Source organism: Oncorhynchus mykiss, chromosome 21, assembly GCF_013265735.2.
Source record: "Oncorhynchus mykiss isolate Arlee chromosome 21, USDA_OmykA_1.1, whole genome shotgun sequence".
Classification (NCBI taxonomy): domain Eukaryota; kingdom Metazoa; phylum Chordata; class Actinopteri; order Salmoniformes; family Salmonidae; genus Oncorhynchus; species Oncorhynchus mykiss.
The window spans coordinates 59,829,573-59,850,498 of NC_048585.1; the positions used below are offsets into that span (position 1 = coordinate 59,829,573).

Here is a 20,926-nt window from a genome sequence, read left to right on the forward strand (position 1 = left end):
GAGAGAAAAATACATTTCGCAAGCTAGGGGGCTAAACAGCGATTTTATTCCTCGGCTCACTTTTTATCTATTCCCAAATGCAACTACTTGCAATCTAAGGGGATGTAGCTCAGAGGAATAGAGCATTAGTTGAACGTACGAAGACCTGGGGGCAATCCTTAGCAGCTCCAAGAAACCACCAAACTCAGCAGATTAATTTCTTAAAGGGAACATATGCTTCTGCCAAACCTCTGACCATCTAGGTGATGGCGTTTGACTACATATTTTAACCTTCGATAGCTCAGTTGGTAGAGCGGAGGACTGTAGGTGAAATTGCTGCAATCCTTAGGTCGCTGGTTCAAATCCGGCTCGAAGGATTGTACTTTTTCTTGTGGCTTACGCCAACTTTTTGACAGCAGTGTACCATGACATGTGCTTGACAAAAAAATGTATTTCCCTGCGAGAAGAAATCTTCACTTGTTGACCTTTGATAGGAATGTTGGTAGAGCAGCAGAGAGTTCTCGAGATTGCAACTGTCCTTATGTCGCTGACTCAGAAGAGTATAACTTTTTCTGCAGTTGTGCCAAGTTTTTGACTTATGCCTAGTGTTTCCCCAAAAGCAAGTCATTCCCTGAGCGGGAATCAAACCCAGGCCGCGGTGGTAAAAGAACCGAATCCTAACCACTAGACCAACAGGGAGAGAGAAAAATACATTTCGCAAGCTAGGGGGCTAAACAGCGATTTTATTCCTCGGCTCACTTTTTGTCTATTCCCAAATGCAACTACTTGCAATCTAAGGGGATGTAGCTCAGAGGAATAGAGCATTAGTTGAACGTACGAAGACCTGGGGGCAATCCTTAGCAGCTCCAAGAAACCACCAAACTCAGCAGATTAATTTCTTAAAGGGAACATATGCTTCTGCCAAACCTCTGACCATCTAGGTGATGGCGTTTGACTACATATTTTAACCTTCGATAGCTCAGTTGGTAGAGCGGAGGACTGTAGGTGAAATTGCTGCAATCCTTAGGTCGCTGGTTCAAATCCGGCTCGAAGGATTGTACTTTTTCTTGTGGCTTACGCCAACTTTTTGACAGCAGTGTACCATGACATGTGCTTGACAAAAAAATATATTTCCCTGCGAGAAGAAATCTTCACTTGTTGACCTTTGATAGGAATGTTGGTAGAGCAGCAGAGAGTTCTCGAGATTGCAACTGTCCTTATGTCGCTGACTCAGAAGAGTATAACTTTTTCTGCAGTTGTGCCAAGTTTTTGACTTATGCCTAGTGTTTCCCCAAAAGCAAGTCATTCCCTGAGCGGGAATCAAACCCAGGCCGCGGTGGTAAAAGAACCGAATCCTAACCACTAGACCAACAGGGAGAGAGAAAAATACATTTCGCAAGCTAGGGGGCTAAACAGCGATTTTATTCCTCGGCTCACTTTTTGTCTATTCCCAAATGCAACTACTTGCAATCTAAGGGGATGTAGCTCAGAGGAATAGAGCATTAGTTGAACGTACGAAGACCTGGGGGCAATCCTTAGCAGCTCCAAGAAACCACCAAACTCAGCAGATTAATTTCTTAAAGGGAACATATGCTTCTGCCAAACCTCTGACCATCTAGGTGATGGCGTTTGACTACATATTTTAACCTTCGATAGCTCAGTTGGTAGAGCGGAGGACTGTAGGTGAAATTGCTGCAATCCTTAGGTCGCTGGTTCAAATCCGGCTCGAAGGATTGTACTTTTTCTTGTGGCTTACGCCAACTTTTTGACAGCAGTGTACCATGACATGTGCTTGACAAAAAAATATATTTCCCTGCGAGAAGAAATCTTCACTTGTTGACCTTTGATAGGAATGTTGGTAGAGCAGCAGAGAGTTCTCGAGATTGCAACTGTCCTTATGTCGCTGACTCAGAAGAGTATAACTTTTTCTGCAGTTGTGCCAAGTTTTTGACTTATGCCTAGTGTTTCCCCAAAAGCAAGTCATTCCCTGAGCGGGAATCAAACCCAGGCCGCGGTGGTAAAAGAACCGAATCCTAACCACTAGACCAACAGGGAGAGAGAAAAATACATTTCGCAAGCTAGGGGGCTAAACAGCGATTTTATTCCTCGGCTCACTTTTTGTCTATTCCCAAATGCAACTACTTGCAATCTAAGGGGATGTAGCTCAGAGGAATAGAGCATTAGTTGAACGTACGAAGACCTGGGGGCAATCCTTAGCAGCTCCAAGAAACCACCAAACTCAGCAGATTAATTTCTTAAAGGGAACATATGCTTCTGCCAAACCTCTGACCATCTAGGTGATGGCGTTTGACTACATATTTTAACCTTCGATAGCTCAGTTGGTAGAGCGGAGGACTGTAGGTGAAATTGCTGCAATCCTTAGGTTGCTGGTTCAAATCCGGCTCGAAGGATTGTACTTTTTCTTGTGGCTTACGCCAACTTTTTGACAGCAGTGTACCATGACATGTGCTTGACAAAAAAATATATTTCCCTGCGAGAAGAAATCTTCACTTGTTGACCTTTGATAGGAATGTTGGTAGAGCAGCAGAGAGTTCTCGAGATTGCAACTGTCCTTATGTCGCTGACTCAGAAGAGTATAACTTTTTCTGCAGTTGTGCCAAGTTTTTGACTTATGCCTAGTGTTTCCCCAAAAGCAAGTCATTCCCTGAGCGGGAATCAAACCCAGGCCGCGGTGGTAAAAGAACCGAATCCTAACCACTAGACCAACAGGGAGAGAGAAAAATACATTTCGCAAGCTAGGGGGCTAAACAGCGATTTTATTCCTCGGCTCACTTTTTGTCTATTCCCAAATGCAACTACTTGCAATCTAAGGGGATGTAGCTCAGAGGAATAGAGCATTAGTTGAACGTACGAAGACCTGGGGGCAATCCTTAGCAGCTCCAAGAAACCACCAAACTCAGCAGATTAATTTCTTAAAGGGAACATATGCTTCTGCCAAACCTCTGACCATCTAGGTGATGGCGTTTGACTACATTTTTTATCCTTCGATAGCTCAGTTGGTAGAGCGGAGGACTGTAGGTGAAATTGCTGTAATCCTTAGGTCGCTGGTTCAAATCCGGCTCGAAGGATTGTACTTTTTCTTGTGGCTTACGGCAACTTTTTGACAGCAGTGAACCATGACATGTGCTTGACAAAAAAATATCTTTCCCTGAGAGAAGAAATCTTCACTTGTTGACCTTTGATAGGAATGTTGGTAGAGCAGCAGAGAGTTCTCGAGATTGCAACAGTCCGTATGTCGCTGACTCAGAAGAGTATAACTTATTCTGCAGTTGTTCCAAGTTTTTGACTTATGCCTAGTGTTTACCCAAAAGCAAGTCATTCCCTGAGCGGGAATCAAACCCAGGCCGCGGTGGTAAAAGAACCGAATCCTAACCACTAGACCAACAGGGAGAGAGAAAAATACATTTCGCAAGCTAGGGGGCTAAACAGCGATTTTATTCCTCGGCTCACTTTTTGTCTATTCCCAAATGCAACTACTTGCAATCTAAGGGGATGTAGCTCAGAGGAATAGAGCATTAGTTGAACGTACGAAGACCTGGGGGCAATCCTTAGCAGCTCCAAGAAACCACCAAACTCAGCAGATGAATTTCTTAAAGGGAACATATGCTTCTGCCAAACCTCTGACCATCTAGGTGATGGCGTTTGACTACATTTTTTATCCTTCGATAGCTCAGTTGGTAGAGCGGAGGACTGTAGGTGAAATTGCTGTAATCCTTAGGTCGCTGGTTCAAATCCGGCTCGAAGGATTGTACTTTTTCTTGTGGCTAACGGCAACTTTTTGACAGCAGTGAACCATGACATGTGCTTGACAAAAAAATATCTTTCCCTGAGAGAAGAAATCTTCACTTGTTGACCTTTGATAGGAATGTTGGTAGAGCAGCAGAGAGTTCTCGAGATTGCAACAGTCCTTATGTCGCTGACTCAGAAGAGTCTAACTTTTTCTGCAGTTGTTCCAAGTTTTTGACTTATGCCTAGTGTTTCCCCAAAAGCAAGTCATTCCCTGAGCGGGAATCAAACCCAGGCCGCGGTGGTAAAAGAACCGAATCCTTACCACTAGACCAACAGGGAGAGAGAAAAATACATTTCGCAAGCTAGGGGGCTAAACAGCGATTTTATTCCTCGGCTCACTTTTTGTCTATTCCCAAATGCAACTACTTGCAATCTAAGGGGATGTAGCTCAGAGGAATAGGACTGTAGGTGAAATTGCTGTAATCCTTAGGTCGCTGGTTCAAATCCGGCTCGAAGGATTGTACTTTTTCTTGTGGCTTACGGCAACTTTTTGACAGCAGTGAACCATGACATGTGCTTGACAAAAAAATATCTTTCCCTGAGAGAAGAAATCTTCACTTGTTGACCTTTGATAGGAATGTTGGTAGAGCAGCAGAGAGTTCTCGAGATTGCAACAGTCCTTAGGTCGCTGATTCAGAAGAGTATAACTTTTTCTGCAGTTGTTCCAAGTTTTTGACTTATGCCTAGTGTTTCCCCAAAAGCAAGTCATTCCCTGAGCGGGAATCAAACCCAGGCCGCGGTGGTAAAAGAACCGAATCCTAACCACTAGACCAACAGGGAGAGAGAAAAATACATTTCGCAAGCTAGGGGGCTAAACAGCGATTTTATTCCTCGGCTCACTTTTTGTCTATTCCCAAATGCAACTACTTGCAATCTAAGGGGATGTAGCTCAGAGGAATAGAGCATTAGTTGAACGTACGAAGACCTGGGGGCAATCCTTAGCAGCTCCAAGAAACCACCAAACTCAGCAGATTAATTTCTGAAAGGGAACATATGCTTCTGACAAACCTCTGACCATCTAGGTGATGGCGTTTGACTACATTCTTTATCCTTAGATAGCTCAGTTGGTAGAGCGGAGGACTGTAGGTGAAATTGCTGTAATCCTTAGGTTGCTGGTTCAAATCCGGCTCGAAGGATTGTACTTTTTCTTGTGGCTTACGGCAACTTTTTGACAGCAGTGAACCATGACATGTGCTTGACAAAAAATATCTTTCCCTGAGAGAAGAAATCTTCACTTGTTGACCTTTGATAGGAATGTTGGTAGAGCAGCAGAGAGTTCTCGAGATTGCAACAGTCCTTAGGTCGCTGATTCAGAAGAGTATAACTTTTTCTGCAGTTGTGCCAAGTTTTTGACTTATGCCTAGTGTTTCCCCAAAAGCAAGTCATTCCCTGAGCGGGAATCAAACCCAGGCAGCGGTGGTAAAAGAACCGAATCCTAACCACTAGACCAACAGGGAGAGAGAAAAATACATTTCGCAAGCTAGGGGGCTAAACAGCGATTTTATTCCTCGGCTCACTTTTTGTCTATTCCCAAATGCAACTACTTGCAATCTAAGGGGATGTAGCTCAGAGGAATAGAGCATTAGTTGAACGTACGAAGACCTGGGGGCAATCCTTAGCAGCTCCAAGAAACCACCAAACTCAGCAGATTAATTTCTTAAAGGGAACATATGCTGCTGCCAAACCTCTGACCATCTAGGTGATGGCGTTTGACTACATATTTTAACCTTTGATAGCTCAGTTGGTAGAGCGGAGGACTGTAGGTGAAATTGCTGTAATCCTTAGGTCGCTGGTTCAAATCTGGCTCGAAGGATTGTACTTTTTCTTGTGGCTTACGCCAACTTTTTGACAGCAGTGGGGGCTAAACAGCGATTTTATTCCTCGGCTCACTTTTTGTCTATTCCCAAATGCAACTACTTGCAATCTAAGGGGATGTAGCTCAGAGGAATAGAGCATTAGTTGAACGTACGAAGACCTGGGGGCAATCCTTAGCAGCTCCAAGAAACCACCAAACTCAGCAGATTAATTTCTGAAAGGGAACATATGCTTCTGACAAACCTCTGACCATCTAGGTGATGGCGTTTGACTACATTTTTTATCCTTTGATAGCTCAGTTGGTAGAGCGGAGGACTGTAGGTGAAATTGCTGTAATCCTTAGGTCGCTTGTTCAAATCCGTCTCGAAGGATTGTACTTTTTCTTGTGCCTTACGCCAACTTTTTGACAGCAGTGTACCATGACATGTGCTTGACAAAAAAATATCTTAATCTGAGAGAAGAAATCTTCACTTGTTGACCTTTGATAGGAATGTTGGTAGAGCAGCAGAGAGTTCTCGAGATTGCAACAGTCCTTTGGTCGCTGATTCAGAAGAGTATAACTTTTTCTGCAGTTGTGCCAAGTTTTTGACTTATGCCTAGTGTTTCCCCAAAAGCAAGTCATTCCCTGAGCGGGAATCAAACCCAGGCCGCGGTGGTAAAAGAACCGAATCCTAACCACTAGACCAACAGGGAGAGAGAAAAATACATTTCGCAAACTAGGGGGCTAAACAGCGATTTTATTCCTCGGCTCACTTTTTGTCTATTCCCAAATGCAACTACTTGCAATCTAAGGGGATGTAGCTCAGAGGACTAGAGCATTAGTTGAACGTACGAAGACCTGGGGGCAATCCTCAGCAGCTCCAAGAAACCACCAAACTCAGCAGATTAATTTCTTAAAGGGAACATATGCTTCTGCCAAACCTCTGACCATCTAGGTGATGGCGTTTGACTACATTTTTTATCCTTCGATAGCTCAGTTGGTAGAGCGGAGGACTGTAGGTGAAATTGCTGTAATCCTTAGGTCGCTGGTTCAAATCCGCCTCGAAGGATTGTACTTTTTCTTGTGGCTTACGGCAACTTTTTGACAGCAGTGTACCATGACGTGCTTGACAAAAAAATATATTTCCCTGAGAGAAGAAATCTTCACTTGTTGACCTTTGATAGGAATGTTGGTAGAGCAGCAGAGAGTTCTCGAGATTGCAACAGTCCGTATGTCGCTGACTCAGAAGAGTATAACTTATTCTGCAGTTGTGCCAAGTTTTTGACTTATGCCTAGTGTTTCCCCAAAAGCAAGTCATTCCCTGAGCGGGAATCAAACCCAGGCAGCGGTGGTAAAAGAACCGAATCCTAACCACTAGACCAACAGGGAGATTGAAAAATACATTTTGCAAGCTAGGGGGCTAAACAGCGATTTTATTCCTCGGCTCACTTTTTATCTATTCCCAAATGCAACTACTTGCAATCTAAGGGGATGTAGCTCAGAGGAATAGAGCATTAGTTGAACGTACGAAGACCTGGGGGCAATCCTTAGCAGCTCCAAGAAACCACCAAACTCAGCAGATTAATTTCTTAAAGGGAACATATGCTGCTGCCAAACCTCTGACCATCTAGGTGATGGTGTTTGACTACATATTTTAACCTTCGATAGCTCAGTTGGTAGAGCGGAGGACTGTAGGTGAAATTGCTGTAATCCTTAGGTCGCTGGTTCAAATCTGGCTCGAAGGATTGTACTTTTTCTTGTGGCTTACGCCAACTTTTTGACAGCAGTGGGGGCTAAACAGCGATTTTATTCCTCGGCTCACTTTTTATCTATTCCCAAATGCAACTACTTGCAATCTAAGGGGATGTAGCTCAGAGGAATAGAGCATTAGTTGAACGTACGAAGACCTGGGGGCAATCCTTAGCAGCTCCAAGAAACCACCAAACTCAGCAGATTAATTTCTTAAAGGGAACATATGCTGCTGCCAAACCTCTGACCATCTAGGTGATGGCGTTTGACTACATATTTTAACCTTCGATAGCTCAGTTGGTAGAGTGGAGGACTGTAGGTGAAATTGCTGTAATCCTTAGGTCGCTGGTTCAAATCCGGCTCGAAGGATTGTACTTTTTCTTGTGGCTTACGGCAACTTTTTGACAGCAGTGAACCATGACATGTGCTTGACAAAAAAATATCTTTCCCTGAGAGAAGAAATCTTCACTTGTTGACCTTTGATAGGAATGTTGGTAGAGCAGCAGAGAGTTCTCGAGATTGCAACAGTCCTTAGGTCGCTGATTCAGAAGAGTATAACTTTTTCTGCAGTTGTTCCAAGTTTTTGACTTATGCCTAGTGTTTCCCCAAAAGCAAGTCATTCCCTGAGCGGGAATCAAACCCAGGCCGCGGTGGTAAAAGAACCGAATCCTAACCACTAGACCAACAGGGAGAGAGAAAAATACATTTCGCAAGCTAGGGGGCTAAACAGCGATTTTATTCCTCGGCTCACTTTTTGTCTATTCCCAAATGCAACTACTTGCAATCTAAGGGGATGTAGCTCAGAGGAATAGAGCATTAGTTGAACGTACGAAGACCTGGGGGCAATCCTTAGCAGCTCCAAGAAACCACCAAACTCAGCAGATTAATTTCTGAAAGGGAACATATGCTTCTGACAAACCTCTGACCATCTAGGTGATGGCGTTTGACTACATTTTTTATCCTTTGATAGCTCAGTTGGTAGAGCGGAGGACTGTAGGTGAAATTGCTGTAATCCTTAGGTCGCTTGTTCAAATCCGTCTCGAAGGATTGTACTTTTTCTTGTGCCTTACGCCAACTTTTTGACAGCAGTGTACCATGACATGTGCTTGACAAAAAAATATCTTAATCTGAGAGAAGAAATCTTCACTTGTTGACCTTTGATAGGAATGTTGGTAGAGCAGCAGAGAGTTCTCGAGATTGCAACAGTCCTTTGGTCGCTGATTCAGAAGAGTATAACTTTTTCTGCAGTTGTGCCAAGTTTTTGACTTATGCCTAGTGTTTCCCCAAAAGCAAGTCATTCCCTGAGCGGGAATCAAACCCAGGCCGCGGTGGTAAAAGAACCGAATCCTAACCACTAGACCAACAGGGAGAGAGAAAAATACATTTCGCAAACTAGGGGGCTAAACAGCTATTTTATTCCTCGGCTCACTTTTTGTCTATTCCCAAATGCAACTACTTGCAATCTAAGGGGATGTAGCTCAGAGGAATAGAGCATTAGTTGAACGTACGAAGACCTGGGGGCAATCCTCAGCAGCTCCAAGAAACCACCAAACTCAGCAGATTAATTTCTTAAAGGGAACATATGCTTCTGCCAAACCTCTGACCATCTAGGTGATGGCGTTTGACTACATTTTTTATCCTTCGATAGCTCAGTTGGTAGAGCGGAGGACTGTAGGTGAAATTGCTGTAATCCTTAGGTCGCTGGTTCAAATCCGGCTCGAAGGATTGTACTTTTTCTTGTGGCTTACGGCAACTTTTTGACAGCAGTGTACCATGACATGTGCTTGACAAAAAAATATATTTCCCTGAGAGAAGAAATCTTCACTTGTTGACCTTTGATAGGAATGTTGGTAGAGCAGCAGAGAGTTCTCGAGATTGCAACAGTCCGTATGTCGCTGACTCAGAAGAGTATAACTTATTCTGCAGTTGTTCCAAGTTTTTGACTTATGCCTAGTGTTTACCCAAAAGCAAGACATTCCCTGAGCGGGAATCAAACCCAGGCCGCGGTGGTAAAAGAACCGAATCCTTACCACTAGACCAACAGGGAGAGAGAAAAATACATTTCGCAAGCTAGGGGGCTAAACAGCGATTTTATTCCTCGGCTCACTTTTTGTCTATTCCCAAATGCAACTACTTGCAATCTAAGGGGATGTAGCTCAGAGGAATAGAGCATTAGTTGAACGTACGAAGACCTGGGGGCAATCCTCAGCAGCTCCAAGAAACCACCAAACTCAGCAGATTAATTTCTTAAAGGGAACATATGCTTCTGCCAAACCTCTGACCATCTAGGTGATGGTGTTTGACTACATTTTTTATCCTTTGATAGCTCAGTTGGTAGAGCGGAGGACTGTAGGTGAAATTGCTGTAATCCTTAGGTCGCTTGTTCAAATCCGGCTCGAAGGATTGTACTTTTTCTTGTGCCTTACGGCAACTTTTTGACAGCAGTGAACCATGACATGTGCTTGACAAAAAAATATCTTTCCCTGAGAGAAGAAATCTTCACTTGTTGACCTTTGATAGGAATGTTGGTAGAGCAGCAGAGAGTTCTCGAGATTGCAACAGTCCTTAGGTCGCTGACTCAGAAGAGTATAACTTTTTCTGCAGTTGTGCCAAGTTTTTGACTTATGCCTAGTGTTTCCCCAAAAGCAAGTCATTCCCTGAGCGGGAATCAAACCCAGGCAGCGGTGGTAAAAGAACCGAATCCTAACCACTAGACCAACAGGGAGATTGAAAAATACATTTTGCAAGCTAGGGGGCTAAACAGCGATTTTATTCCTCGGCTCACTTTTTATCTATTCCCAAATGCAACTACTTGCAATCTAAGGGGATGTAGCTCAGAGGAATAGAGCATTAGTTGAACGTACGAAGACCTGGGGGCAATCCTCAGCAGCTCCAAGAAACCACCAAACTCAGCAGATTAATTTCTTAAAGGGAACATATGCTTCTGCCAAACCTCTGACCATCTAGGTGATGGCGTTTGACTACATTTTTTATCCTTCGATAGCTCAGTTGGTAGAGCGGAGGACTGTAGGTGAAATTGCTGTAATCCTTAGGTCGCTGGTTCAAATCCGGCTCGAAGGATTGTACTTTTTCTTGTGGCTTACGGCAACTTTTTGACAGCAGTGTACCATGACATGTGCTTGACAAAAAAATATATTTCCCTGAGAGAAGAAATCTTCACTTGTTGACCTTTGATAGGAATGTTGGTAGAGCAGCAGAGAGTTCTCGAGATTGCAACAGTCCGTATGTCGCTGACTCAGAAGAGTATAACTTATTCTGCAGTTGTTCCAAGTTTTTGACTTATGCCTAGTGTTTACCCAAAAGCAAGACATTCCCTGAGCGGGAATCAAACCCAGGCCGCGGTGGTAAAAGAACCGAATCCTTACCACTAGACCAACAGGGAGAGAGAAAAATACATTTCGCAAGCTAGGGGGCTAAACAGCGATTTTATTCCTCGGCTCACTTTTTGTCTATTCCCAAATGCAACTACTTGCAATCTAAGGGGATGTAGCTCAGAGGAATAGAGCATTAGTTGAACGTACGAAGACCTGGGGGCAATCCTCAGCAGCTCCAAGAAACCACCAAACTCAGCAGATTAATTTCTTAAAGGGAACATATGCTTCTGCCAAACCTCTGACCATCTAGGTGATGGTGTTTGACTACATTTTTTATCCTTTGATAGCTCAGTTGGTAGAGCGGAGGACTGTAGGTGAAATTGCTGTAATCCTTAGGTCGCTTGTTCAAATCCGGCTCGAAGGATTGTACTTTTTCTTGTGCCTTACGGCAACTTTTTGACAGCAGTGAACCATGACATGTGCTTGACAAAAAAATATCTTTCCCTGAGAGAAGAAATCTTCACTTGTTGACCTTTGATAGGAATGTTGGTAGAGCAGCAGAGAGTTCTCGAGATTGCAACAGTCCTTAGGTCGCTGACTCAGAAGAGTATAACTTTTTCTGCAGTTGTGCCAAGTTTTTGACTTATGCCTAGTGTTTCCCCAAAAGCAAGTCATTCCCTGAGCGGGAATCAAACCCAGGCAGCGGTGGTAAAAGAACCGAATCCTAACCACTAGACCAACAGGGAGATTGAAAAATACATTTTGCAAGCTAGGGGGCTAAACAGCGATTTTATTCCTCGGCTCACTTTTTATCTATTCCCAAATGCAACTACTTGCAATCTAAGGGGATGTAGCTCAGAGGAATAGAGCATTAGTTGAACGTACGAAGACCTGGGGGCAATCCTTAGCAGCTCCAAGAAACCACCAAACTCAGCAGATTAATTTCTTAAAGGGAACATATGCTGCTGCCAAACCTCTGACCATCTAGGTGATGGTGTTTGACTACATATTTTAACCTTCGATAGCTCAGTTGGTAGAGCGGAGGACTGTAGGTGTCATTGCTGTAATCCTTAGGTCGCTGGTTCAAATCCGGCTCGAAGGATTGTACTTTTTCTTGTGGCTTACGCCAACTTTTTGACAGCAGTGTACCATGACATGTGCTTGACAAAAAATATCTTTCCCTGAGAGAAGAAATCTTCACTTGTTGACCTTTGATAGGAATGTTGGTAGAGCAGCAGAGAGTTCTCGAGATTGCAACAGTCCTTAGGTCGCTGATTCAGAAGAGTATAACTTTTTCTGCAGTTGTGCCAAGTTTTTGACTTATGCCTAGTGTTTCCACAAAAGCAAGTCATTCCCTGAGCGGGAATCAAACCCAGGCCGCGGTGGTAAAAGAACCGAATCCTAACCACTAGACCAATAGGGAGAGAGAAAAATACTTTTCGCAAGCTAGGGGGCTAAACAGCGATTTTATTCCTCGGCTCACTTTTTGTCTATTCCCAAATGCAACTACTTGCAATCTAAGGGGATGTAGCTCAGAGGACTAGAGCATTAGTTGAACGTACGAAGACCTGGGGGCAATCCTCAGCAGCTCCAAGAAACCACCAAACTCAGCAGATTAATTTCTTAAAGGGAACATATGCTTCTGCCAAACCTCTGACCATCTAGGTGATGGCGTTTGACTACATTTTTTATCCTTCGATAGCTCAGTTGGTAGAGCGGAGGACTGTAGGTGAAATTGCTGTAATCCTTAGGTCGCTGATTCAGAAGAGTATAACTTTTTCTGCAGTTGTGCCAAGTTTTTGACTTATGCCTAGTGTTTCCACAAAAGCAAGTCATTCCCTGAGCGGGAATCAAACCCAGGCCGCGGTGGTAAAAGAACCGAATCCTAACCACTAGACCAATAGGGAGAGAGAAAAATACTTTTCGCAAGCTAGGGGGCTAAACAGCGATTTTATTCCTCGGCTCACTTTTTGTCTATTCCCAAATGCAACTACTTGCAATCTAAGGGGATGTAGCTCAGAGGACTAGAGCATTAGTTGAACGTACGAAGACCTGGGGGCAATCCTCAGCAGCTCCAAGAAACCACCAAACTCAGCAGATTAATTTCTTAAAGGGAACATATGCTTCTGCCAAACCTCTGACCATCTAGGTGATGGCGTTTGACTACATTTTTTATCCTTCGATAGCTCAGTTGGTAGAGCGGAGGACTGTAGGTGAAATTGCTGTAATCCATAGGTCGCTGGTTCAAATCCGACTCGAAGGATTGTACTTTTTCTTGTGGCTTACGGCAACTTTTTGACAGCAGTGTACCATGACATGTGCTTGACAAAAAAATATATTTCCCTGAGAGAAGAAATCTTCACTTGTTGACCTTTGATAGGAATGTTGGTAGAGCAGCAGAGAGTTCTCGAGATTGCAACAGTCCGTATGTCGCTGACTCAGAAGAGTATAACTTATTCTGCAGTTGTTCCAAGTTTTTGACTTATGCCTAGTGTTTACCCAAAAGCAAGTCATTCCCTGAGCGGGAATCAAACCCAGGCCGCGGTGGTAAAAGAACCGAATCCTTACCACTAGACCAACAGGGAGAGAGAAAAATACATTTCGCAAGCTAGGGGGCTAAACAGCGATTTTATTCCTCGGCTCACTTTTTGTCTATTCCCAAATGCAACAACTTGCAATCTAAGGGGATGTAGCTCAGAGGACTAGAGCATTAGTTGAACGTACGAAGACCTGGGGGCAATCCTTAGCAGCTCCAAGAAACCACCAAACTCAGCAGATTAATTTCTTAAAGGGAACATATGCTTCTGCCAAACCTCTGACCATCTAGGTGATGGCGTTTTACTAAATTTTTTATCCTTCGATAGCTCAGTTGGTAGAGCGGAGGACTGTAGGTGAAATTGCTGTAATCCTTAGGTCGCTGGTTCAAATCCGGCTCGAAGGATTGTACTTTTTCTTGTGGCTTACGCCAACTTTTTGACAGCAGTGTACCATGACATGTGCTTGACAAAAAAATATCTTTCCCTGAGAGAAGAAATCTTCACTTGTTGACCTTTGATAGGAATGTTGGTAGAGCAGCAGAGAGTTCTCGAGATTGCAACAGTCCTTAGGTCGCTGATTCAGAAGAGTATAACTTTTTCTGCAGTTGTGCCAAGTTTTTGACTTATGCCTAGTGTTTCCACAAAAGCAAGTCATTCCCTGAGCGGGAATCAAACCCAGGCCGCGGTGGTAAAAGAACCGAATCCTAACCACTAGACCAATAGGGAGAGAGAAAAATACTTTTCGCAAGCTAGGGGGCTAAACAGCGATTTTATTCCTCGGCTCACTTTTTGTCTATTCCCAAATGCAACTACTTGCAATCTAAGGGGATTTAGCTCAGAGGACTAGAGCATTAGTTGAACGTACGAAGACCTGGGGGCAATCCTCAGCAGCTCCAAGAAACCACCAAACTCAGCAGATTAATTTCTTAAAGGGAACATATGCTTCTGCCAAACCTCTGACCATCTAGGTGATGGCGTTTGACTACATTTTTTATCCTTCGATAGCTCAGTTGGTAGAGTGGAGGACTGTAGGTGAAATTGCTGTAATCCTTAGGTCGCTGGTTCAAATCCGGCTCGAAGGATTGTACTTTTTCTTGTGGCTTACGCCAACTTTTTGACAGCAGTGTACCATGACATGTGCTTGACAAAAAAATATATTTCCCTGAGAGAAGAAATCTTCACTTGTTGACCTTTGATAGGAATGTTGGTAGAGCAGCAGAGAGTTCTCGAGATTGCAACAGTCCTTAGGTCGCTGATTCAGAAGAGTATAACTTTTTCTGCAGTTGTGCCAAGTTTTTGACTTATGCCTAGTGTTTCCCCAAAAGCAAGTCATTCCCTGAGCGGGAATCAAACCCAGGCCGCGGTGGTAAAAGAACCGAATCCTTACCACTAGACCAACAGGGAGAGAGAAAAATACATTTCGCAAGCTAGGGGGCTAAACAGCGATTTTATTCCTCGGCTCACTTTTTGTCTATTCCCAAATGCAACAACTTGCAATCTAAGGGGATGTAGCTCAGAGGACTAGAGCATTAGTTGAACGTACGAAGACCTGGGGGCAATCCTTAGCAGCTCCAAGAAACCACCAAACTCAGCAGATTAATTTCTTAAAGGGAACATATGCTTCTGCCAAACCTCTGACCATCTAGGTGATGGCGTTTGACTACATTTTTTATCCTTCGATAGCTCAGTTGGTAGAGCGGAGGACTGTAGGTGAAATTGCTGTAATCCTTAGGTCGCTGGTTCAAATCCGGCTCGAAGGATTGTACTTTTTCTTGTGCCTTACGCCAACTTTTTGACAGCAGTGTACCATGACATGTGCTTGACAAAAAAATATCTTTCCCTGAGAGAAGAAATCTTCACTTGTTGACCTTTGATAGGAATGTTGGTAGAGCAGCAGAGAGTTCTCGAGATTGCAACAGTCCTTAGGTCGCTGATTCAGAAGAGTATAACTTTTTCTGCAGTTGTGCCAAGTTTTTGACTTATGCCTAGTGTTTCCACAAAAGCAAGTCATTCCCTGAGCGGGAATCAAACCCAGGCCGCGGTGGTAAAAGAACCGAATCCTAACCACTAGACCAATAGGGAGAGAGAAAAATACTTTTCGCAAGCTAGGGGGCTAAACAGCGATTTTATTCCTCGGCTCACTTTTTGTCTATTCCCAAATGCAACTACTTGCAATCTAAGGGGATTTAGCTCAGAGGACTAGAGCATTAGTTGAACGTACGAAGACCTGGGGGCAATCCTCAGCAGCTCCAAGAAACCACCAAACTCAGCAGATTAATTTCTTAAAGGGAACATATGCTTCTGCCAAACCTCTGACCATCTAGGTGATGGCGTTTGACTACATTTTTTATCCTTCGATAGCTCAGTTGGTAGAGTGGAGGACTGTAGGTGAAATTGCTGTAATCCTTAGGTCGCTGGTTCAAATCCGGCTCGAAGGATTGTACTTTTTCTTGTGGCTTACGCCAACTTTTTGACAGCAGTGTACCATGACATGTGCTTGACAAAAAAATATATTTCCCTGAGAGAAGAAATCTTCACTTGTTGACCTTTGATAGGAATGTTGGTAGAGCAGCAGAGAGTTCTCGAGATTGCAACAGTCCTTAGGTCGCTGATTCAGAAGAGTATAACTTTTTCTGCAGTTGTGCCAAGTTTTTGACTTATGCCTAGTGTTTCCCCAAAAGCAAGTCATTCCCTGAGCGGGAATCAAACCCAGGCCGCGGTGGTAAAAGAACCGAATCCTTACCACTAGACCAACAGGGAGAGAGAAAAATACATTTCGCAAGCTAGGGGGCTAAACAGCGATTTTATTCCTCGGCTCACTTTTTGTCTATTCCCAAATGCAACAACTTGCAATCTAAGGGGATGTAGCTCAGAGGACTAGAGCATTAGTTGAACGTACGAAGACCTGGGGGCAATCCTTAGCAGCTCCAAGAAACCACCAAACTCAGCAGATTAATTTCTTAAAGGGAACATATGCTTCTGCCAAACCTCTGACCATCTAGGTGATGGCGTTTGACTACATTTTTTATCCTTCGATAGCTCAGTTGGTAGAGCGGAGGACTGTAGGTGAAATTGCTGTAATCCTTAGGTCGCTGGTTCAAATCCGGCTCGAAGGATTGTACTTTTTCTTGTGCCTTACGCCAACTTTTTGACAGCAGTGTACCATGACATGTGCTTGACAAAAAAATATCTTTCCCTGAGAGAAGAAATCTTCACTTGTTGACCTTTGATAGGAATGTTGGTAGAGCAGCAGAGAGTTCTCGAGATTGCAACTAGAGCATTAGTTGAACGTACGAAGACCTGGGGGCAATGCTTAGCAGCTCCAAGAAACCACCAAACTCAGCAGATTAATTTCTTAAAGGGAACATATGCTTCTGCCAAACCTCTGACCATCTAGGTGATGGCGTTTGACTAGATTTTTTATCCTACGATAGCTCAGTTGGTAGAGCGGAGGACTGTAGGTGAAATTGCTGTAATCCTTAGGTCGCTGGTTCAAATCCGGCTCGAAGGATTGTACTTTTTCTTGTGGCTTACGCCAACTTTTTGACAGCAGTGTACCATGACATGTGCTTGACAAAAAAATATCTTTCCCTGAGAGAAGAAATCTTCACTTGTTGACCTTTGATAGGAATGTTGGTAGAGCAGCAGAGAGTTCTCGAGATTGCAACAGTCCTTAGGTCGCTGATTCAGAAGAGTATAACTTTTTCTGCAGTTGTGCCAAGTTTTTGACTTATGCCTAGTGTTTCCCCAAAAGCAAGTCATTCCCTGAGCGGGAATCAAACCCAGGCCGCGGTGGTAAAAGAACCGAATCCTAACCACTAGACCAACAGGGAGAGAGAAAAATACATTTCGCAAGCTAGGGGGCTAAACAGCGATTTTATTCCTCGGCTCACTTTTTATCTATTCCCAAATGCAACTACTTGCAATCTAAGGGGATGTAGCTCAGAGGAATAGAGCATTAGTTGAACGTACGAAGACCTGGGGGCAATCCTTAGCAGCTCCAAGAAACCACCAAACTCAGCAGATTAATTTCTTAAAGGGAACATATGCTGCTGCCAAACCTCTGACCATCTAGGTGATGGCGTTTGACTACATATTTTAACCTTCGATAGCTCAGTTGGTAGAGCGGAGGACTGTAGGTGAAATTGCTGTAATCCTTAGGTCGCTGGTTCAAATCTGGCTCGAAGGATTGTACTTTTTCTTGTGGCTTACGGCAACTTTTTGACAGCAGTGAACCATGACATGTGCTTGACAAAAAAATATCTTTCCCTGAGAGAAGAAATCTTCATTTGTTGACCTTTGATAGGAATGTTGGTAGAGCAGCAGAGAGTTCTCGAGATTGCAACAGTCCTTAGGTCGCTGACTCAGAAGAGTATAACTTTTTCTGCAGTTGTGCCAAGTTTTTGACTTATGCCTAGTGTTGCCCCTAAAGCAAGTCATTCCCTGAGCGGGAATCAAACCCAGGCAGCGGTGGTAAAAGAACCGAATCCTAACCACTAGACCAACAGGGAGATTGAAAAATACATTTTGCAAGCTAGGGGGCTAAACAGCGATTTTATTCCTCGGCTCACTTTTTATCTATTCCCAAATGCAACTACTTGCAATCTAAGGGGATGTAGCTCAGAGGAATAGAGCATTAGTTGAACGTACGAAGACCTGGGGGCAATCCTTAGCAGCTCCAAGAAACCACCAAACTCAGCAGATTAATTTCTTAAAGGGAACATATGCTGCTGCCAAACCTCTGACCATCTAGGTGATGGCGTTTGACTACATATTTTAACCTTCGATAGCTCAGTTGGTAGAGCGGAGGACTGTAGGTGAAATTGCTGTAATCCTTAGGTCGCTGGTTCAAATCTGGCTCGAAGGATTGTACTTTTTCTTGTGGCTTACGCCAACTTTTTGACAGCAGTGTACCATGACATGTGCTTGACAAAAAAATATATTTCCCTGAGAGAAGAAATCTTCACTTGTTGACCTTTGATAGGAATGTTGGTAGAGCAGCAGAGAGTTCTCGAGATTGCAACAGTCCGTATGTCGCTGACTCAGAAGAGTATAACTTATTCTGCAGTTGTTCCAAGTTTTTGACTTATGCCTAGTGTTTACACAAAAGCAAGTCATTCCCTGAGCGGGAATCAAACCCAGGCCGCGGTGGTAAAAGAACCGAATCCTAACCACTAGACCAACAGGGAGAGAGAAAAATAAATTTCGCAAGCTAGGGGGCTAAACAGCGATTTTATTCCTCGGCTCACTTTTTATCTATTCCCAAATGCAACTACTTGCAATCTAAGGGGATGTAGCTCAGAGGAATAGAGCATTAGTTGAACGTACGAAGACCTGGGGGCAATCCTTAGCAGCTCCAAGAAACCACCAAACTCAGCAGATTAATTTCTTAAAGGGAACATATGCTGCTGCCAAACCTCTGACCATCTAGGTGATGGCGTTTGACTACATTTTTTATCCTTCGATAGCTCAGTTGGTAGAGCGGAGGACTGTAGGTGAAATTGCTGTAATCCTTAGGTCGCTGGTTCAAATCCGGCTCGAAGGATTGTACTTTTTCTTGTGGCTTACGACAACTTTTTGACAGCAGTGAACCATGACATGTGCTTGACAAAAAAATATCTTTCCCTGAGAGAAGAAATCTTCACTTGTTGACCTTTGATAGGAATGTTGGTAGAGCAGCAGAGAGTTCTCGAGATTGCAACAGTCCTTAGGTCGCTGATTCAGAAGAGTATAACTTTTTCTGCAGTTGTGCCAAGTTTTTGACTTATGCCTAGTGTTTCCCCAAAAGCAAGTCATTCCCTGAGCGGGAATCAAACCCAGGCCGCGGTGGTAAAAGAACCGAATCCTAACCACTAGACCAACAGGGAGAGAGAAAAAGACATTTCGCAAGCTAGGGGGCTAAACAGCGATTTTATTCCTCGGCTCACTTTTTGTCTATTCCCAAATGCAACTACTTGCAATCTAAGGGGATGTAGCTCAGAGGAATAGAGCATTAGTTGAACGTACGAAGACCTGGGGGCAATCCTTAGCAGCTCCAAGAAACCACCAAACTCAGCAGATTAATTTCTTAAAGGGAACATATGCTTCTGCCAAACCTCTGACCATCTAGGTGATGGCGTTTGACTACATTTTTTATCCTTCGATAGCTCAGTTGGTAGAGCGGAGGACTGTAGGTGAAATTGCTGTAATCCTTAGGTCGCTGGTTCAAATCCGGCTCGAAGGATTGTACTTTTCTTGTGGCTTACGCCAACTTATTGACAGCAGTGTACCATGACATGTGCTTGACAAAAAAATATCTTTCCCTGAGAGAAGAAATCTTCACTTGTTGACCTTTGATAGGAATGTTGGTAGAGCAGCAGAGAGTTCTCGAGATTGCAACAGTCCTTAGGTCGCTGACTCAGAAGAGTATAACTTTTTCTGCAGTTGTGCCAAGTTTTTTACATATGCCTAGTGTTTCCCCAAAAGCAAGTCATTCCCTGAGCGGGAATCAAACCCAGGCCGCGGTGGTAATAGAACTGAATCCTAACCACTAGACCAACAGGGAGAGAGAAAAATACTTTTTGCAAGCTAGGGGGCTAAACAGCGATTTTATTCCTCGGCTCACTTTTTGTCTTTTTCCAAATGCAACTACTTGCAATCTAAGGGGATGTAGCTCAGAGGAATAGAGCATTAGTTGAACGTACGAAGACCTGGGGGCAATCCTTAGCAGCTCCAAGAAACCACCAAACTCAGCAGATTAATTTCTTAAAGGGAACATATGCTTCTGCCAAACCTCTGACCATCTAGGTCAGGGGTGTCAAAGTCAAATGGACGGAGGGCCAAATAAAAAAATCAGCTACAAGACGAGGGCCGGACTGTTCGAATGTTCATTGAAAAATTTTTAAATGACGCATATAGTCTAGTGAACCTAATTGAACCTACTGAAAACCTAACAAATATATTACAATATGATCAGATAAATAAAGCAATATTTTCTTATGGCTCTGTCAGTAATCTTTAATTTTCAACAGACACAAAAGACAAATTTCCTTTATATAAATATCCCCATAACATGAACATTAAATGAAAGAAACCGGTATTCAAGGCACCATCAGTAGACTATATTTTCTATTTTAGCAAAAGTGGGCTAAATTTACTTCAAAGAAAAAACAATAATAGCAATTTTCTATCATCCACTCAACTGAAATATTTTTAAAATATAATTGGATTGAAATACAAAAAAATAAAGTGCAAAAATCTATTAATCAAAAACAACACTTTGTTTAAGGAGAAGTAACATGCAGTGAAAACAAATATTAAATTTTAACTTTTAAACTTGAACTGAGTAAAAACTCTAAATATGTGATTGCACAGTAATGTTCACTTGTTTGAGGTTGAGGGTGATACTTGGTGGTGTCCCATCTTTTCCACAAGTTCATCAATGTTCGGGGTAAGGCTCTGAGCTGAAGAAATCCTCAGAATTGAGTGGAGGTGTTCAGCAGTAAGTCGACTTCTGTGTGATGTTTTGTTCAGGTTCATCAAAGAAAACAGTTGTTCACACAGGTATGTGCTGCCAAACATAGACAACGTTTGAGCAGCCTGGATGCGCAGCTGGGGCATTGTGCCGGGGAGGAAACGGGCGAACTCCGCAGCACCCACTGCCGCATATTTTGCCCTCAGTGCATCATTGCATTGGAGGTCAATCAACTCCATTTGGAGGTTTGGTGGTGAGCTTTCCACGT

The 20,926-nt window shown here is 43.4% G+C and overlaps 27 non-coding genes across 27 annotated transcripts; all 27 read left to right on the forward strand.

Moving 5' to 3' along the window:
- The first annotated feature begins 269 nt into the window (after positions 1-269).
- On the forward strand, positions 270-356 carry trnay-gua. Its single transcript is given in 2 exon segments — positions 270-306; positions 321-356. It is a non-coding gene; the product is annotated as a tRNA-Tyr (tRNA).
- A 591-nt stretch (positions 357-947) lies between these two features.
- Positions 948-1,034, forward strand: trnay-gua. Its single transcript is given in 2 exon segments — positions 948-984; positions 999-1,034. It is a non-coding gene; the product is annotated as a tRNA-Tyr (tRNA).
- A 591-nt stretch (positions 1,035-1,625) lies between these two features.
- On the forward strand, positions 1,626-1,712 carry trnay-gua. Its single transcript is given in 2 exon segments — positions 1,626-1,662; positions 1,677-1,712. It is a non-coding gene; the product is annotated as a tRNA-Tyr (tRNA).
- A 591-nt stretch (positions 1,713-2,303) lies between these two features.
- trnay-gua lies at positions 2,304-2,390 on the forward strand. Its single transcript is given in 2 exon segments — positions 2,304-2,340; positions 2,355-2,390. It is a non-coding gene; the product is annotated as a tRNA-Tyr (tRNA).
- Positions 2,391-2,981: 591 nt separating this feature from the next.
- Positions 2,982-3,068, forward strand: trnay-gua. The gene is given in 2 exon segments: positions 2,982-3,018; positions 3,033-3,068. It is a non-coding gene; the product is annotated as a tRNA-Tyr (tRNA).
- Positions 3,069-3,659: 591 nt separating this feature from the next.
- trnay-gua lies at positions 3,660-3,746 on the forward strand. The gene is given in 2 exon segments: positions 3,660-3,696; positions 3,711-3,746. It is a non-coding gene; the product is annotated as a tRNA-Tyr (tRNA).
- A 1,092-nt stretch (positions 3,747-4,838) lies between these two features.
- On the forward strand, positions 4,839-4,925 carry trnay-gua. The gene is given in 2 exon segments: positions 4,839-4,875; positions 4,890-4,925. It is a non-coding gene; the product is annotated as a tRNA-Tyr (tRNA).
- A 590-nt stretch (positions 4,926-5,515) lies between these two features.
- On the forward strand, positions 5,516-5,602 carry trnay-gua. Its single transcript is given in 2 exon segments — positions 5,516-5,552; positions 5,567-5,602. It is a non-coding gene; the product is annotated as a tRNA-Tyr (tRNA).
- A 964-nt stretch (positions 5,603-6,566) lies between these two features.
- On the forward strand, positions 6,567-6,653 carry trnay-gua. The gene is given in 2 exon segments: positions 6,567-6,603; positions 6,618-6,653. It is a non-coding gene; the product is annotated as a tRNA-Tyr (tRNA).
- Positions 6,654-7,242: 589 nt separating this feature from the next.
- Positions 7,243-7,329, forward strand: trnay-gua. The gene is given in 2 exon segments: positions 7,243-7,279; positions 7,294-7,329. It is a non-coding gene; the product is annotated as a tRNA-Tyr (tRNA).
- A 286-nt stretch (positions 7,330-7,615) lies between these two features.
- trnay-gua lies at positions 7,616-7,702 on the forward strand. The gene is given in 2 exon segments: positions 7,616-7,652; positions 7,667-7,702. It is a non-coding gene; the product is annotated as a tRNA-Tyr (tRNA).
- Positions 7,703-8,971: 1,269 nt separating this feature from the next.
- On the forward strand, positions 8,972-9,058 carry trnay-gua. The gene is given in 2 exon segments: positions 8,972-9,008; positions 9,023-9,058. It is a non-coding gene; the product is annotated as a tRNA-Tyr (tRNA).
- A 591-nt stretch (positions 9,059-9,649) lies between these two features.
- Positions 9,650-9,736, forward strand: trnay-gua. Its single transcript is given in 2 exon segments — positions 9,650-9,686; positions 9,701-9,736. It is a non-coding gene; the product is annotated as a tRNA-Tyr (tRNA).
- A 591-nt stretch (positions 9,737-10,327) lies between these two features.
- trnay-gua lies at positions 10,328-10,414 on the forward strand. Its single transcript is given in 2 exon segments — positions 10,328-10,364; positions 10,379-10,414. It is a non-coding gene; the product is annotated as a tRNA-Tyr (tRNA).
- A 591-nt stretch (positions 10,415-11,005) lies between these two features.
- trnay-gua lies at positions 11,006-11,092 on the forward strand. Its single transcript is given in 2 exon segments — positions 11,006-11,042; positions 11,057-11,092. It is a non-coding gene; the product is annotated as a tRNA-Tyr (tRNA).
- Positions 11,093-11,683: 591 nt separating this feature from the next.
- trnay-gua lies at positions 11,684-11,770 on the forward strand. Its single transcript is given in 2 exon segments — positions 11,684-11,720; positions 11,735-11,770. It is a non-coding gene; the product is annotated as a tRNA-Tyr (tRNA).
- A 1,074-nt stretch (positions 11,771-12,844) lies between these two features.
- On the forward strand, positions 12,845-12,931 carry trnay-gua. Its single transcript is given in 2 exon segments — positions 12,845-12,881; positions 12,896-12,931. It is a non-coding gene; the product is annotated as a tRNA-Tyr (tRNA).
- A 591-nt stretch (positions 12,932-13,522) lies between these two features.
- Positions 13,523-13,609, forward strand: trnay-gua. The gene is given in 2 exon segments: positions 13,523-13,559; positions 13,574-13,609. It is a non-coding gene; the product is annotated as a tRNA-Tyr (tRNA).
- Positions 13,610-14,200: 591 nt separating this feature from the next.
- Positions 14,201-14,287, forward strand: trnay-gua. Its single transcript is given in 2 exon segments — positions 14,201-14,237; positions 14,252-14,287. It is a non-coding gene; the product is annotated as a tRNA-Tyr (tRNA).
- A 591-nt stretch (positions 14,288-14,878) lies between these two features.
- Positions 14,879-14,965, forward strand: trnay-gua. Its single transcript is given in 2 exon segments — positions 14,879-14,915; positions 14,930-14,965. It is a non-coding gene; the product is annotated as a tRNA-Tyr (tRNA).
- Positions 14,966-15,556: 591 nt separating this feature from the next.
- trnay-gua lies at positions 15,557-15,643 on the forward strand. Its single transcript is given in 2 exon segments — positions 15,557-15,593; positions 15,608-15,643. It is a non-coding gene; the product is annotated as a tRNA-Tyr (tRNA).
- Positions 15,644-16,234: 591 nt separating this feature from the next.
- On the forward strand, positions 16,235-16,321 carry trnay-gua. The gene is given in 2 exon segments: positions 16,235-16,271; positions 16,286-16,321. It is a non-coding gene; the product is annotated as a tRNA-Tyr (tRNA).
- Positions 16,322-16,629: 308 nt separating this feature from the next.
- trnay-gua lies at positions 16,630-16,716 on the forward strand. Its single transcript is given in 2 exon segments — positions 16,630-16,666; positions 16,681-16,716. It is a non-coding gene; the product is annotated as a tRNA-Tyr (tRNA).
- Positions 16,717-17,307: 591 nt separating this feature from the next.
- On the forward strand, positions 17,308-17,394 carry trnay-gua. The gene is given in 2 exon segments: positions 17,308-17,344; positions 17,359-17,394. It is a non-coding gene; the product is annotated as a tRNA-Tyr (tRNA).
- A 591-nt stretch (positions 17,395-17,985) lies between these two features.
- Positions 17,986-18,072, forward strand: trnay-gua. Its single transcript is given in 2 exon segments — positions 17,986-18,022; positions 18,037-18,072. It is a non-coding gene; the product is annotated as a tRNA-Tyr (tRNA).
- A 591-nt stretch (positions 18,073-18,663) lies between these two features.
- trnay-gua lies at positions 18,664-18,750 on the forward strand. The gene is given in 2 exon segments: positions 18,664-18,700; positions 18,715-18,750. It is a non-coding gene; the product is annotated as a tRNA-Tyr (tRNA).
- Positions 18,751-19,341: 591 nt separating this feature from the next.
- trnay-gua lies at positions 19,342-19,428 on the forward strand. Its single transcript is given in 2 exon segments — positions 19,342-19,378; positions 19,393-19,428. It is a non-coding gene; the product is annotated as a tRNA-Tyr (tRNA).
- Positions 19,429-20,926: the final 1,498 nt, after the last annotated feature.